Source organism: Halyomorpha halys, unplaced genomic scaffold, assembly GCF_000696795.3.
Source record: "Halyomorpha halys isolate HHAL.00 unplaced genomic scaffold, Hhal_1.1 Scaffold51.1, whole genome shotgun sequence".
Taxonomy (NCBI): Eukaryota; Metazoa; Arthropoda; class Insecta; order Hemiptera; family Pentatomidae; genus Halyomorpha; species Halyomorpha halys.
Genome location: NW_027108122.1, coordinates 3,403,470 through 3,417,972, shown reverse-complemented (window position 1 = coordinate 3,417,972; position 14,503 = coordinate 3,403,470). Strand labels below are relative to the sequence as shown.

General features: G+C 30.1%; 1 long non-coding RNA gene across 4 annotated transcripts in view; it reads right to left on the bottom strand.

Moving 5' to 3' along the window:
* The window catches only part of LOC136795563 (uncharacterized), a 461,741-nt gene that overhangs the window by 238,430 nt on the left and 208,808 nt on the right, over positions 1 to 14,503 (bottom strand). Inside the window, exon 3 of one of the 4 annotated variants that reach the window (XR_010843191.1) lies at positions 69 to 742. The exons of the other annotated variants lie outside the window; for them this stretch is intronic. This is a non-coding gene — a long non-coding RNA (uncharacterized lncRNA). Of the gene's footprint in view, positions 1 to 68; positions 743 to 14,503 lie in introns of those variants that run through there. 4 annotated transcript variants of the gene reach the window in all.

Sequence of the window (14,503 nt, the reverse complement as noted above, 5' to 3'; positions counted from 1 at the left end):
CGAAATGAGGGGAGGGACTGCGTCATGACAAACTGTTCTTATCAGAACGGCTTGTAATGTGACTTCAATTTTCTTCTTTTTATTATTTTTTTTTTATTATTTTATTTATTTTTTTTTAATTTTAGTATGTATCAGATTCATTCATCAGTATTACCTATTGCCCACAACTGTGTGGCAGATTGTAATATCTAGCAATAAATAAATCTATCATATTTCATACAACCCAGACGTTCTAAATTGCCCTTCAGTCAGAAACTTAACTTATACAATTATTAATAAAACTTATAAGTACTTAAGCTTGCCCAATTTATGCTTGACCTACTCAAAAGACACACTAAAAATACAAACGTTCCAACCTCAATTTTATAGATGGATAAAGAAACGTAGTTCGACGGTAACAAACCAGATTCCTAGGGCTTTCAAATCGTTTCTGGATCTTAATAAATTTGTTTAATATACGGCAACAAATAAAATTCCCGATGTAACAGGCCGAAGGCTGAAAAGAAGTTGGACGAGGGACATCTTTATCGGACAATTTAGTTTAGTTAGACGTAAGGAGGTTGCACCAGTGAAGGTATCAGGCCTACCTATGCCATGTCTAAATATTGCATCTCATTTGTTGATTGTATTTATTTTTACAGGTACAGATAAACCTCTTAAGATAAAATAAAAATATATTAATATTAGAATACAATTATTTACTTACAAGTGAAAAACTCTGATATTAAACTCCAACTCTTACCTAAAATAAAAAAGATTTTTGTTAAAACGTTGGTCATAAAATAACTAAATTAATACAATAAAGGTATATATGTATAATTATCTACAATTAATTCCAAGGATAAATGATTTATTCATTATCCTAAGTGTTTCATTAAAAGTGGCTGTTTTTTTTTTTTAATATTAATTAACAACTATAATGCTCACGAAACCAAATCGTCATTCATCGAAGCGAAACTTTGAGGAAATGGCCATTACCACCAGCTATTAAAATAATTGCGACAACTGCCTAGAGATAGTGAAAAATGTTAGAAGAGGAGGAAGAAAGGACTAAAGCCAGGTTCGCGTGACGAGGCTAGGTCATCTCGACCCACTTCACTACCGGTCGGAACAATTCCCCGCGATCTGTTAGGGCTCACGCCATGCCAGCTCGAGCCGAATTTCAGCAACTCATCTAATATTCGAAAAGTTCAGTGACATTAATGAGGTTGTTGAGCTCAGCACGATGTATATATATCAACATTTAAGTCCAGAACTTAAATTATAAATGGTGTCTGAAAGAATTCTAGCAAGTATTGTAACGGTATCCATTTCTAAGCTATATCGATACAAAATTCATAGTTAAAACTTTAATACATTTACCAATATAAGGCATTTTAAAAAATGAAGATAGTATTAATAAATAATACAGCGAAGGTAAAATAAATAAATATTATGTATTATGTTTAGAGGGAAAGGGAAAGGAAAGTGAGAGGGAGAGTTGGAGGAGAGAGAGATGATTAAAACCAATAGTCATTTTATTACTTTTTTTATATTTTCATATTCTAACGTCTAATTAGAGGTATTATGATAAATCATTTGGGATCTGTCTTTCTAGCATACAAACTTTTAATAACAAAAAATATGATTTTCTTGGTCCAATAATAACAAAATAAAAAATATGCCATTTTGAAAATAAAATGCTTACTTAATCTATTTTATACAGACACTCCCTGAGTCATTTTCAACCCTTTTATTCCTATAGTACTATGATTGGAATCGAAATTTAACTTTCCCTTTTTTAGTGTAAAGGTCTACAGGCTAAGATAACAATAAAGTCTCGAAACGTCACTACAAATACCTAATTCTTTCTTTTATTATTGACTGAACCTCAAAGTCCTCGAAAATGTATATCATCAGCAGCCAAAGTCATCAATATATATATAATTAATATATTTATATATATCAGCAAATATTTCTTGAGATTTCGCTAGCGTAATCTGTCTTTTTTTTAAAAAAAAAACCTTATATTTTAAAAGGTTATATAATCACAATTTTTTCTCGTTACATGAATCAGTATACAAGAGGAAATGAAAAAATATGTAAACATATTTGGAGCGGAGTGGCGTAGTCGTAAGGCACTATGGTACTAAATCCTAAGACCCAGGTTCGAATCCGGTTTTTACAGATAATTATTTATTTATTTACAGTGTGTGAGTCAACCATGTGGGTTCGGGAGTCCTCCGGAGTCCATCCAGTATCATAAAGTAGGAATTGAAGAAAATCCAGCGTGATTGTGGCCAAATCACCTCGTTGCACAACCTTAGGCCAAGTAATAGTACTTCCTTTCAAAGTACTGCACCCCGAATCCTCCATTGATTGTAGTGCTACAGGTTTTTATTATAAGAGATATAGAGATAATACATATATATTTGTTGAAAGAAGTTTCTAATGATATTATTTCTTTGGTATAAATCTCTTTAGATCCTTCTAAAATACAAAGTGCAACCCTTTTATAAAAGTTTCATTCCAAATTTTTTTGAAAGCGCAACGTGAGGGTCCTATAGAGGATGAAGGAAGACGATGCTTCCTCAATCGAGTTGGCGAGTATAAAGCTGAGGGTCAATAGCCTCGCCATTGAAACAAGTTCAAAGTAAAAAAAAGGAAAAAGCAACCTTCAAAGTGCATCTTGAAGCTGGTATTCCCAGGATTACTGCCGAGTTACGATGTAATACGTTCCAAACATCCGCTGCAGATATTTCTTAAGATGCCGCCATCGTGATCTGTCTTTTTTTTATTCTATTTTAAAGGTCTTCATATTTTAAAGGGCTTGGAAAGGATTTTTTCTCCCGTTATATAAATATGTTTAGAGGAGGAAAGAATAAATAAACAAAGAATTATACAGTAAAAACAATTATAAAAACAAAAGCACCGAAAGATTGAAAATATACGTGAAGGTCGGCTCAAAATGGTTATCGTATTGAAAATGTTTTAATATTTGTTTGGAAAGAGTTATATCCAAAACATAGATCCATTTTTGTTTGTTGTTTTAAATGCGCTTGTCATTTTTGACAGGTATGGTTAATAATCGAGTTTTAATTCCGTGAGTCCAACGCAAAATAGAGTCAACCAACACGGGCCGGAATCGAACCAGGACCGTTGCAGAAGTTGAAGGCAATGCCTCAACTCGCTCCGCGACAACGGTCTCTTAGATTAGGTTGCTAATTCAACGTTTAATGTAGTCATAAATTAACCTACTCCTAGAATAAAAAATGTACTCCGTTATAAAGCCTAGAGTAAACTACATAGTTCTGTAATATAAGAGTAATTATTCATTGTATGCGAACTCCGAGATCAATTTATTCCGAAACAGTCTTACAGGTATGTTTGGTTTCAGTCTTGAACTAAGTTTTCTTTCTCATTAAAAATAAGAACACTATAAAGTACTTGCTAAAAAACGCATTATAATTAAATATTGCAGAAAAGTAATTTACACTATTTAATAAAAACCCTAACATACTCAAATGTAAATCCATAATTCAGAATAACAGATCAAGGGTTAATTAATTAATTGAGGTCCTCAGATCGGGTCATCTATAATTCCATTTGACAATTCTGAGACAGCTCCTGAGATAGATCTGACATTCTCTTTGTGGTTAGCGAATGCAGGTCGCTTATACTCCCAATCTGATTTTGAGACCAAGTGTAATACAAAACTATTCTTTTATTTTTATTCTAAGAGTATCACACGATCATTTTGTTATCCATAGATTATAAATTATTGATAGATAAGTATATATTTATACCCTCTTTATATCTTTTGTTTTATCCTTGTTATTATCAATAGATCCATAATCCATAATTCACAAAGAATGTCCTCAGCCTTTCATTCATCTTCTGGACAACACCAGTAGCTGGTAATTTTCCAGTGAAACTGTTACATAAAAAAAATGTAATTATATTATCTTATTTCATTTAGCCCTAATGAAGTTCTGCACAATAAGATGAAATTTGACCAATAAATAGTTTTTATTTTGCTATTTCAGTATTGTTCTTGAATACCGCCCGGAACATCTTCCTACATAAGTTATACAGGATCTGTTATTAATCTTTTAAAAAAACAATATGTAACAGAGCATCTTATATAAAATCTATTGAAATGAAGCTATACAATTTTTATTTTTCAAATGCTGTTTATTTCACAAAAATTAAGAGAAAATATAAAAACTTTTTTTTTATTATTTTTTATTCAATAGTAACCACAAAAGTGTATATGATGTGTATATGTATATGTATATGATGTGCATATGTATATGTATATGATGTGTATATGTATATGTGATGTGTATATGTATATGTATGTGTATATACATGAATATTCCCTTCAAAATTTTTCTCATTTTATCTATTCTCTTACTTTGTAACATTGTTTCAGTTGTTTGTAGCCCTGAAGAAGGGGCTCGCTTTGCAAAGTGAGGCGAAACGTTGGCTCACCATAGTTTTTTTTTAATATATGAGTTATTCTGATCGTATCCGGACTATCTTTCTAATTATACAGTAATTTAGGACAAAAAAAAAAATTAAAAAAGGTGCTATGTATAAAACATTTTCCAAATAAACAAACAAATAAAAAATTTTCCACGCAAATGACCCTATTTTCCCTAAAATAGTACAAAACACTTTCATCAATTAAATACTCCCACTGTAAGTGCAAATAATCGTGCGTCAAAAACTTTTTTTTTAGGAGTACAAATGCAATGTTTTTATTTTAATTCTATAATAATATTTCTCTGTTTTATTTTCACTTCAGGATTCCATTGTGCATTTATTACGTATATTAACAGGAAGATTGTCCGGATGCACGTCATAAAAATGTGTATAAATATCAGAAAAGATATGTTTTAGTCACCGATGTTCGGCCGACTTTGCTGGGCATCATCAGGGCTAAGTGAAAACAAGATATAAAAGTTGCAAAGATCGTAAAAATATAAAAAAAAAAAGTTATATAAAATTAACAAAGTAAATTAAAAGAATCTAAATATAAATGAACAGAATAAATATTAATAACAATTTGGTGTTGGTGATAGTTAACTTTGGTGACTAATGAATGTTTTTTTCCCGCTATTTTTTACTATCACATCTGGACTATTTTCCTACAATTAATAATTTAATAATCATTCAATACAGACCAATTGTTATTAATGCAATGAATGAAAAATCTAAATAAAAAACAAATGTTCAAGTATGCAATTTATTTTCAAATATACGAACTGAATAGGTAATAAACTCTTAAAATTATATTTACCGGTACTCGGTTTTATCATAAGTTTTTCATAAGATTTATTTTTATTCATGTTGTAATAAATATTTTTATATATAAAAAAAAAACAAATAATCTAGAAGCCTCATGAAACCGATAGCCTTAAAATCGATGAATGGAGTGAGATGTCCAGAACTAGGTTACCTGCACCGGGGTCAATGCAATATTGACGGAGATCTGTCATTTTAAATCATTTCAAAGCAAGAGATTAAACTCAATTCAATTTGTGAATACGTCAGTCAAACCAAGAATGATCAGTATTTTTCTGATCAAATACTAGAAACGGGTGCAGTATTACAAAAACCTATGGGTTTTAACAATAAGGAAAACAGTTCAAAATAAATTTTTCAAATTTAAATAAATTATTTATATCGAAATTTAAATTTCTATACTTTATCTATAAGGTATTCTTAGATACGTTTCAGATATGTTTTTTTAATATATATTCTGAACATTTTTAAGAAATTAGGATTGTAAATAATTAACTTCTGGTACTAGTTATAGATACAGTATGAACATATCAACTGATGGGGTTTGTCCTTAGTCTAACTTTTTCTAAATTTTCTTTAATTTTTATTCGTAAAATTAGTCAGTTTACAACTACAATAGATTGTTATAATTACAGTGATAGAAACATGGTTACTTAGGCAGGTTAAGGTTTGCGATAGTAGAGCTAACCAGCAATAAATTGGCATATTAACGTTCTAGAAGTTGATCAAAACGTGGATTGGAGAATTCGAGAACTCAAAACTAAGAAGAATGGGGGTTTAAAAAAGGTATTATTATGTCTTGGAGTCAGCTTTGAACCTCTGGACTTATTATTATAAATAACTGGTTCATTTTAACAATTTATTTATCTAGATAGTCATTTAACTGATTACATATTAATAAAAACAGGATAGTAATTGTTGTTGAAAATCAGATTTCTTTCCTATAAACTGTAGTGCCAAAGAGCGTACATCAAAAACTGATTTTTTCTTGGAAGTGCTTAAAAACCTACTTATCCTTTATGTTTTTTTAAATAATTAACATTAACATTTTTGTTTTATCCTCAGTTTAGCATAACATGATAAAATTTTTACACATCTATATGTATAGAAGGAACTTCCAGGTGGTGGTCAATGAAAATACACAAAGTAGTATATAAAAGAATATTTATTATATATTTATAATTCCATTTCGCCCCAATTGACGAAACGACACGGCTGAATGTAAACAAGGCACATACATCATATAACATGATAAAACAATAATAATATACATAGAAAATGATATAAAAATTTAACACAGTAAACTAAAATAATAGGGGTATTCATGATGTGTTAAATGTAAAATATTATAAGTACAGGTTAGCCCTATTTAAAGTCATGTTAAATGTTAAATGCATAAGAGCCTCCTAGCGGATTTTTCGAGCAACTTGTTCTATAACCTTTCCTACAAAAACTTCATGTTATTGTTAGTCAGACATCCAAAACAATACTTCACAATCAAAACACAAACTACGAACCAGTAACCAAACACGAGAACAAAAAAACTCCATTTAACTGACCTAGTAACAGAATCTCAACCATTTTTTTTGTTATATCGTTTTAACATAGCAAAAGAAGGAAATATTTCTTCAGTTTTAAGCATAAAATTTTTCCATTTAAAACTCTTTAACATGTTAAACTAAATATCATGAATACTACTAATATAAACAAATTAATAAACAAGAAGAATAAATGTTTTAAAAAGTTGGTGTTGGTTATACTAAACATAGGTGACAAATTGATATATTTTTTTTCTTATTATGTGTATTATTTTTTGTGCGTAATCTTCCTACAATTATAGGATACAGATATACAACAAATATGAAATATTTCTATTAAAAAAAAATAAGAAAATACCATTTACCTTTAAACTACACAAAGTAATGTTTTGTCATCTGCTAAATAAAGAATTTTAATGACTTTCAAGTGTTTAGCATCGGGTCTTGAGGTGATAAATGATGTCAGAAGTCAAACAACTTAACTTAGACATTACATTTATCACAACTATTCTTAGTTAAAGAAGTCAATGAATCATGAAAGGTACAAGATTTGTCAAACAGTCTTAACGTTAATTATTTTTGTTTTATTGACTTATAAGTTATATATTGTAAATGATACAAAATCACTGCTTTGATTGCCGATAAACATTCAATTTTATTCACATAATACAGGTCCATATATGGAAATGGTTGAATTATTGCATTATTGAATGATCAAATCTCCTAGAAATCTTAATAATATATGTATGACTAAAAACATCCAGGCTGAATCCTTATCTTAACTGGTGGTTCACTGTTGTGAGAGAAAAATCTTGTTTGAATGAGTGAAATAAACATTAACTTAACATTACTAGAGATCCAAGAAAATGTTTAAAAATTTAGGAACAAGGTTAAATTGACAGATTTACTTTGATATTTTCCATAAGATTTCTAAATTATTTTATATCAACTAAAGCAAAGGGGGGAAAACAACTAATACGATCCTTTTAAATAAATTTTATATACTAAGATTTACAAAAGAAAAAATCAGAAAAGCATTCAACAAATGTGACTATAGCATAAAAATGGGTTTGGACAACAGCAACACAATTAACTCACATTTAAACAATATAAAGGGCAGAATAGGAAAATGTTATATACTAAATGTAAAGTAAATATGTGAACTAAATACAAAAGTGAAGACAAAAAGGCATATATGCTTTTCATAGCCGTTGCAGAGAATGATCTGGGGAAGAAAATGATCCAATCACTGTCTTCCTTCTGTTTCAGTTTAGATTACCATGGCGAACATTTCTATTAACGTATGTCAACCTCCTTTTCGTGGGCGCAGCCTTTTTGGTTTCACGGATTAAAGGAGAGTAGGGTTATGGAACCGTCCACAGGAAAAACTTAAAACAAATTTAATCAATTTATAGAAAATACGAAGATGACAGCTCTGGCACATCATAGCGTAAGAAACAAAACAGTTTTGTTCTTACAAATTTCATGAACTTAAAAATAGAAAAATAAAAAGAAGATTAAAAGAGCTATTTACATAACAAAATAAAAATAAAACACTAAAATTACACAAACAAAATGAGTATAAATTATGTGAATTTAATAAATAAATAACAGTTTCTCTATTCTCTAATTAGAAAAAAAATCTTAAAAAATTAATTAATAACACATTTTCAAAATATTAAAATATCTTAAACAATAACATATAAATAAGCAAAAGAGATAAAAGTTAGGGATAGGAGTCCAGCCAGATTAGAGTGATAATGGGACTAAAATAGATTCAAGTAGTGTAAATTACGAAATATGTCGATTAAGGACAAAAAATAACTATATTTGTATATATCAAAATGATAATATAACAATTGATATGGTATAAAAAGGTATTATGTATATTTAAAAACAATACAAAACCAAAAAAAAGTGATTATTTTATAAGATGGTGAAATTATTTCAGATTGTTGATACTGAAGGTGGGGGAAGAGCCCCGAACTATCTAATGACAAAAGTGAATACAAATAAAGATATTAACAGAGAAACGTTTTCGCAGAAATACCTAATACAAATTTTATTTCTTTCAACCAAAATAAGGGGGGAAAACAAGGAAACATGTATTTTCATTAATACGTTTATTTTATTTTATTATTAGTAGTAGTAAAAGAGAGTTAACTAGCCAATTATATGCACATAGATTATTACAGGTCATATACAATATAGAACTGATGAATGGGAATTTTTAAGTCCAAAAGAGACAATAGGCAGCCCCAAACTGCACTTGAGGATAAGTTCTATAGGTAGCAAAAGTCAGAAAACTCTATCCATCTTCAAAGGAATAAGTCAGACACCCCGGAAATGTCAAAATGTCTTGAAGTCATAACGAACTACGACACATCATTCCTGTCAGTAGCGAAATGGTATTTTTTCCTCAGGTCTCTGAATGCTCAAGGGATTCATGCCTTTTTTTCCCATGTTCAAATTCAAGAGAAAAAATACTTCATATCTTACTAGTATTTTGGTTTTAATGTAAGTCTGGCTTAGTCAGTATCTAATCAGTATTGCAATAATTGGTTTTAATGTGTAAGTTTTGCTTTATTAGCGTTGCCACATTTGGTTTTAATGTATAAATTTGGCTCGATCTGTATGTAATCAGTGTTGCGATGAATAAAATTGATATGTATTTTGTATTATAAATAAAGATTTCAGAGGGTTGGCGAATAAAAAAATAATAAACTGAGGCCAAGTAGGTCACTCGAATTGTATTGAGATGGCCAGGGTAGTAGAGTTCAGTTCATTGATGACTACTTATTCTCTTCCTAATATAATTCTTGCTTCCTACTTGAAGCGTCCAGACTATACCCTGGCCTGAAAATCCCCCTAAGAACCGATCCTTCATCCATTTCTCTTTTACAAGTACACCAGCAATACAACCTCGAAAGAGATCGAAGCCCACATGAAAGGTTACGACCTTTCTTACTTTCTATTTCAACACTCAACATTTAAGTGGATTAACTTAAGTTTTTTTATAGAGCGTAGGTAAAGTGACTAGGCCGTTATGGTAGACCAGATACAAATAGCAGGGATAGGTTTTGTATTTTATTGGACAGAGGAGAGAAGAGAGGGGTGCCATTTAATTTAGGCAGACACAGCGTCAAGAGGCCATCCAACCCATCTCTTAATGCGTTCAATTTAGTCCCTAGGTAGGCTGTCAGGAATTCTTGCCCTAAAGCTCTCAAAAGGCCTTACGCACATCCTCTACCAACCTATTTCAAGTGTTTTATGTCCAGCTGGTACAAGTTTTCACTAATTCCAGTTAGGCTCCATTCTTTGTAATACATTGGGTCTCGCAGTTTTAATTATCTGTGAAATTAGAAAACGTAAGATAAGTACTGCTATTAGTGTTTCTCAACCTTAATTCATACTAGTTTATAATATTTAAGCTCTAACATTAAAACAATTTTAGTGTAAATTTCAGTTTATGACTTTAATTAATATTAAGGGATAAAGTATCCGAATCACTGTTGTCATGACAACTTCATAGCCGAAAAAGCAAGTTAACACAAACTTTGTATGACAATACAATAAATGAAATTATTGTATAAAAACTTATTCACCTCCCTGCTCTATATAATCCCTCTACTTCTCTCCTACTAATGCAATACCGCATAACTAACAAAGAATGCCCCTATAGCAATGCAGGTACATTTATATTTTTATTGTATACATATTTATTTCTTTGTTCAATTGTATTTATGGCGACTGTTCATCAATAATAACTTAAGTAAGATAAGGAAAAATAAAAAAATATATTTTTTTTCGTAACCTCCTTTATATTTGGTTAATACATGACATGAATACACATTATATGATATATGAACCTCAGTGAGATGTTGCCTTTGACTGGCTTCTGGCATTATAAGGTTAGTTGCAGGGTCCGATTAAGGTAGTTAATAGGATGTAGCTAAAACATTTACAACCCCTCATGATACCCGAATGTTCTAAACTCTAGACCTCTGGCAACATAATAAAAAATAAATAAAAACACTTTGCATAATTGGGTGTATTTGGTTTGACAATAAAATCTGAAAGGTGGAAAAATAATATGTATGAATAAGTTAATTTGTAAATAAAGTTAAAGTTTAGGGAAAAATTAGATAATCCGTTCTCTGGTCAGAGCTAGTGTAATAAATAGTAAAAATATAGCTATTTTTTCAACCACAAATGTTTAAGATAGTTTTTGCTAAAATAATATGGGTGATAGTAGTAAGTGCGCTCGGAAATAAAACCCACCTTTTTTTTTTCATTTCTTTATATATGCTCTTAAAATTAATATACATTTTTACTTTATGTTTTGTTTCCGACTAAACCCCGAACTTCTGATACATTTTACATAATTACAAATGAAATAATTTAAAATTAAAATGCGGATTCATTATTTAAATAAAAAAGACTAATGAGTTCTAAAATAAATAAAATCCCTTATCACTAATATATTATAGTTAAAAATATATTAATATATTATAGTAAAATACATTAATATATTTTAGTTTCAATAACAATTAATATGAAATAAGTAAGAAAACTGGGTTAAGTAAGTACACTTCTTTTTCTCTGCAGTAGAGAATTACCTTCATACTTCAATAATTTTTTTAATAATATTACATTAATAGTGCATTCTTCTTTCGAACGTTTCGGATCGTCCATCTATTTATAAAAGTCCATTATTGGGACAATTAAATAAATAGCTTTATTGGTTTCGAAATGAAGATTATGATTTTATTAAAAAATGTAACGGAAGAAAAAAAAATTGAATATGAAAAACCGGCTAGATTGCAATACTGGTAATTTTTTTACTAGATATTTTAACTGAGAATGCATTAACAGTACTCAAGCATCACGCCACATTTTACACAATGTTCCATCCATTTTTAGTGGGTAAATGCATGCTCACTTATTAACATAGAACCTACACTGTTGTTATTGATTAAATGATCAAACTCATAGTTTTTTTTTTCAATTCAATTTTTAAAAAATGAATCGCATAAAGTGGTTACTTAAAACGAAACTCGTATAAATATTTACCCCACTTACAGATGAGTTGGGTACACCAAACGGAAGAAAATAATTTGATTTAAATACGAGTGGAGATGGTTCTAAGAATTAATGTAATTTTGCTCTCCTTTTACGTCGCAAGTTTGTAAGTGTTGCCACAGGTAAGCTCAAGTCTTTTCCGTCTTATTCATTTAATATTATTTTAAATCATTTTCCTGTCTTCAGAGCACTATTAGACTATTATTTTATGCAATTTTGTTGAGAAAGTTTGAAATATTTTGCCAAATTAACAAGTTAGCAAGGTTCTCAAAGGAGTACCTATTGGGACGGAGGGGTGGTTTGATACGGGCCCCTCACATGCTTGGGAGACCTCACGATAAGATCTTTTTTTATAATAATATTTAAATAGAAAAAAAAACACATACATTTTATAAAGTCATACAAATCATTTATAAACAATTACGATCTACACCAGAGGTCGTTCATAAAATAAAAAGTCCCAGATATTTTTTTAACAATAGTATATTTTTCTATTTAAACTAGAAAGTCATTTTTAAGCTGAAAATTGCATTTTTTTATTCCGGAAGAGGCTCAAAAATAAATCCACCCTGGGCCTCAAATAGTCTCGTACAATAGGAGCTTAAAAAATATGAATCAATGACGATAAAGTTTAAAATTGTAACAATACAAAGTAAACATTAAATATTGAGAATATTATGCCACTACTTCCCTAGAACAGTTACACATCTGGCAAAAAAAAGTTTTGATTAATTTTGAACTACACATATTCCACCCGCATTTAGTACCGCAAACTAGGGTTATATTCTGAACTCCTCTAGGGGCTCCATTGTATACGATTAATATTTTAAAAGAGGCTTATTTTGAAAAAAATACATAATTATTAAAATTTTATAAATCAATGAGATTTTCATTGATTTTAATTAAAAAAACATAGTAGAGATAAAAAACGGTAATGGCTGAAGATCAAAGCTTAACGTCAAAGTAATGGAAAAGATAGTAGGAATGTGGTAGCGTATCAAGTAGGGGTCCGTCCAAGCCCCTCTTAGTGAGTATCAAGACAAGGGTCTGTTTTATTTTAAAGATAACTTCATTGCAAAAAAACAAAGACAAAAAAAAATACATTTATTATTTTTAATCATACCAGAATGTTATCCTTATCTTTTAAATATGAGGTAGAGAGGCTCTCCTAGGGCTTATCCAGCCTTAATAAAGTGGGTAACTGTCCCTTAAATAAGTCATAGTAGCACAGGTTACTTTATTATGTCACTAAAATTTTACAGTTGTTTAATATAAGCTGCGGTATGATTTTTATGCGATTAAAAAGTCCAAAATATGTATTTAAATACGTGTTCATTATAAATTATAATAAAATATATTATAGTAGCCTCAACAATCTTTATTGATTCAGTTTAAATTATTTAATAATGGTTTAATCCAAATATTAAATATAATAATTAAATTATGTAGAACAGTAAAGTTAATTAATAGTATATATGTTTCCCTAATGTATTTTTTATTTGAAGCATGTGAAAGGATACAAAAGTTGTAGACAAAAAATATGTGAAAACATATACATCTCATCCCTAAATATAAGAAACCATTATCTTACAGAAAAACTTTGTTTCATAATAATATAAACTATTTCCTTTAATTTATTCAAAAATGTAATATTTCAACAACTTCAAATTTTTTTTTTTTCAAAAAAAAGAGTGATTCTGTGCTTTCTCTCAAGTTGAAAAACATAAGGGCGTTAAACCCTAATTAACGGGAGAAAAAGTTTAATTAGATATATATTTATGAGAGGTTTTTTCTTACCCTAAATCCCGTTCTTGGGTTAAAGGAGTCGTGACTTTTTTCAATTAATAATTTCGATAATCAAAGAATGCAAGCTGTCATGTAAACTCCAAGAGTACAAGGAGATTTGTAAAATAAATTGAAGTGCGAACGAGGTCTGAGACAAAGTGGTACTCTAGCATGCACTCTCTTTAATCTAGCTATAGAAGGCGTAGTGGGAGATGCTGGTACACATACAACAGGCAATTTACTTAAAAAAAGAACCCAAACACTGGCTTACACCGATGACATATGTATTATTGGGAGATGCTTGACCGCCATGACAGATGCTTGCTGCTCGCTAGAGGCAGCATCAATAAAGATGGGCCTAGATGTCAACGGGGAGAAACGAAATACATGACAACTGCCAGCCGACAAATAGGTCCAACAATCCAAGTTGTATATGTATACCACTTTAAAATAGTTCATAGGTTTAAATATTTGGGATCGGTAGTCACTGCGGATAGTGACATGAGCCAGGAGATGAACCAAAGAGTTATTACCGCAAACAGATGTTAATATGGCCTGTTGAAGTACATGAAAAACCGCTTACTACTACGAGCAACTAAACTTCTCTTTTACAAGACCCTGACTTAAGGGTGTGAAACATTAACATTGACGAAGAACAGTGAGGATAAAATGTTAGTTTTCGAGAAGAAGGTCCTTCGGAAGATATTTGGCCCAGTGAAGGAGAATGATGAATGGAGAACCAGACGAAACCAGGAACTGGCCAACTTGTACAAAGAACCGGATGTTATGAGATGTATCCGGTTGGCAAG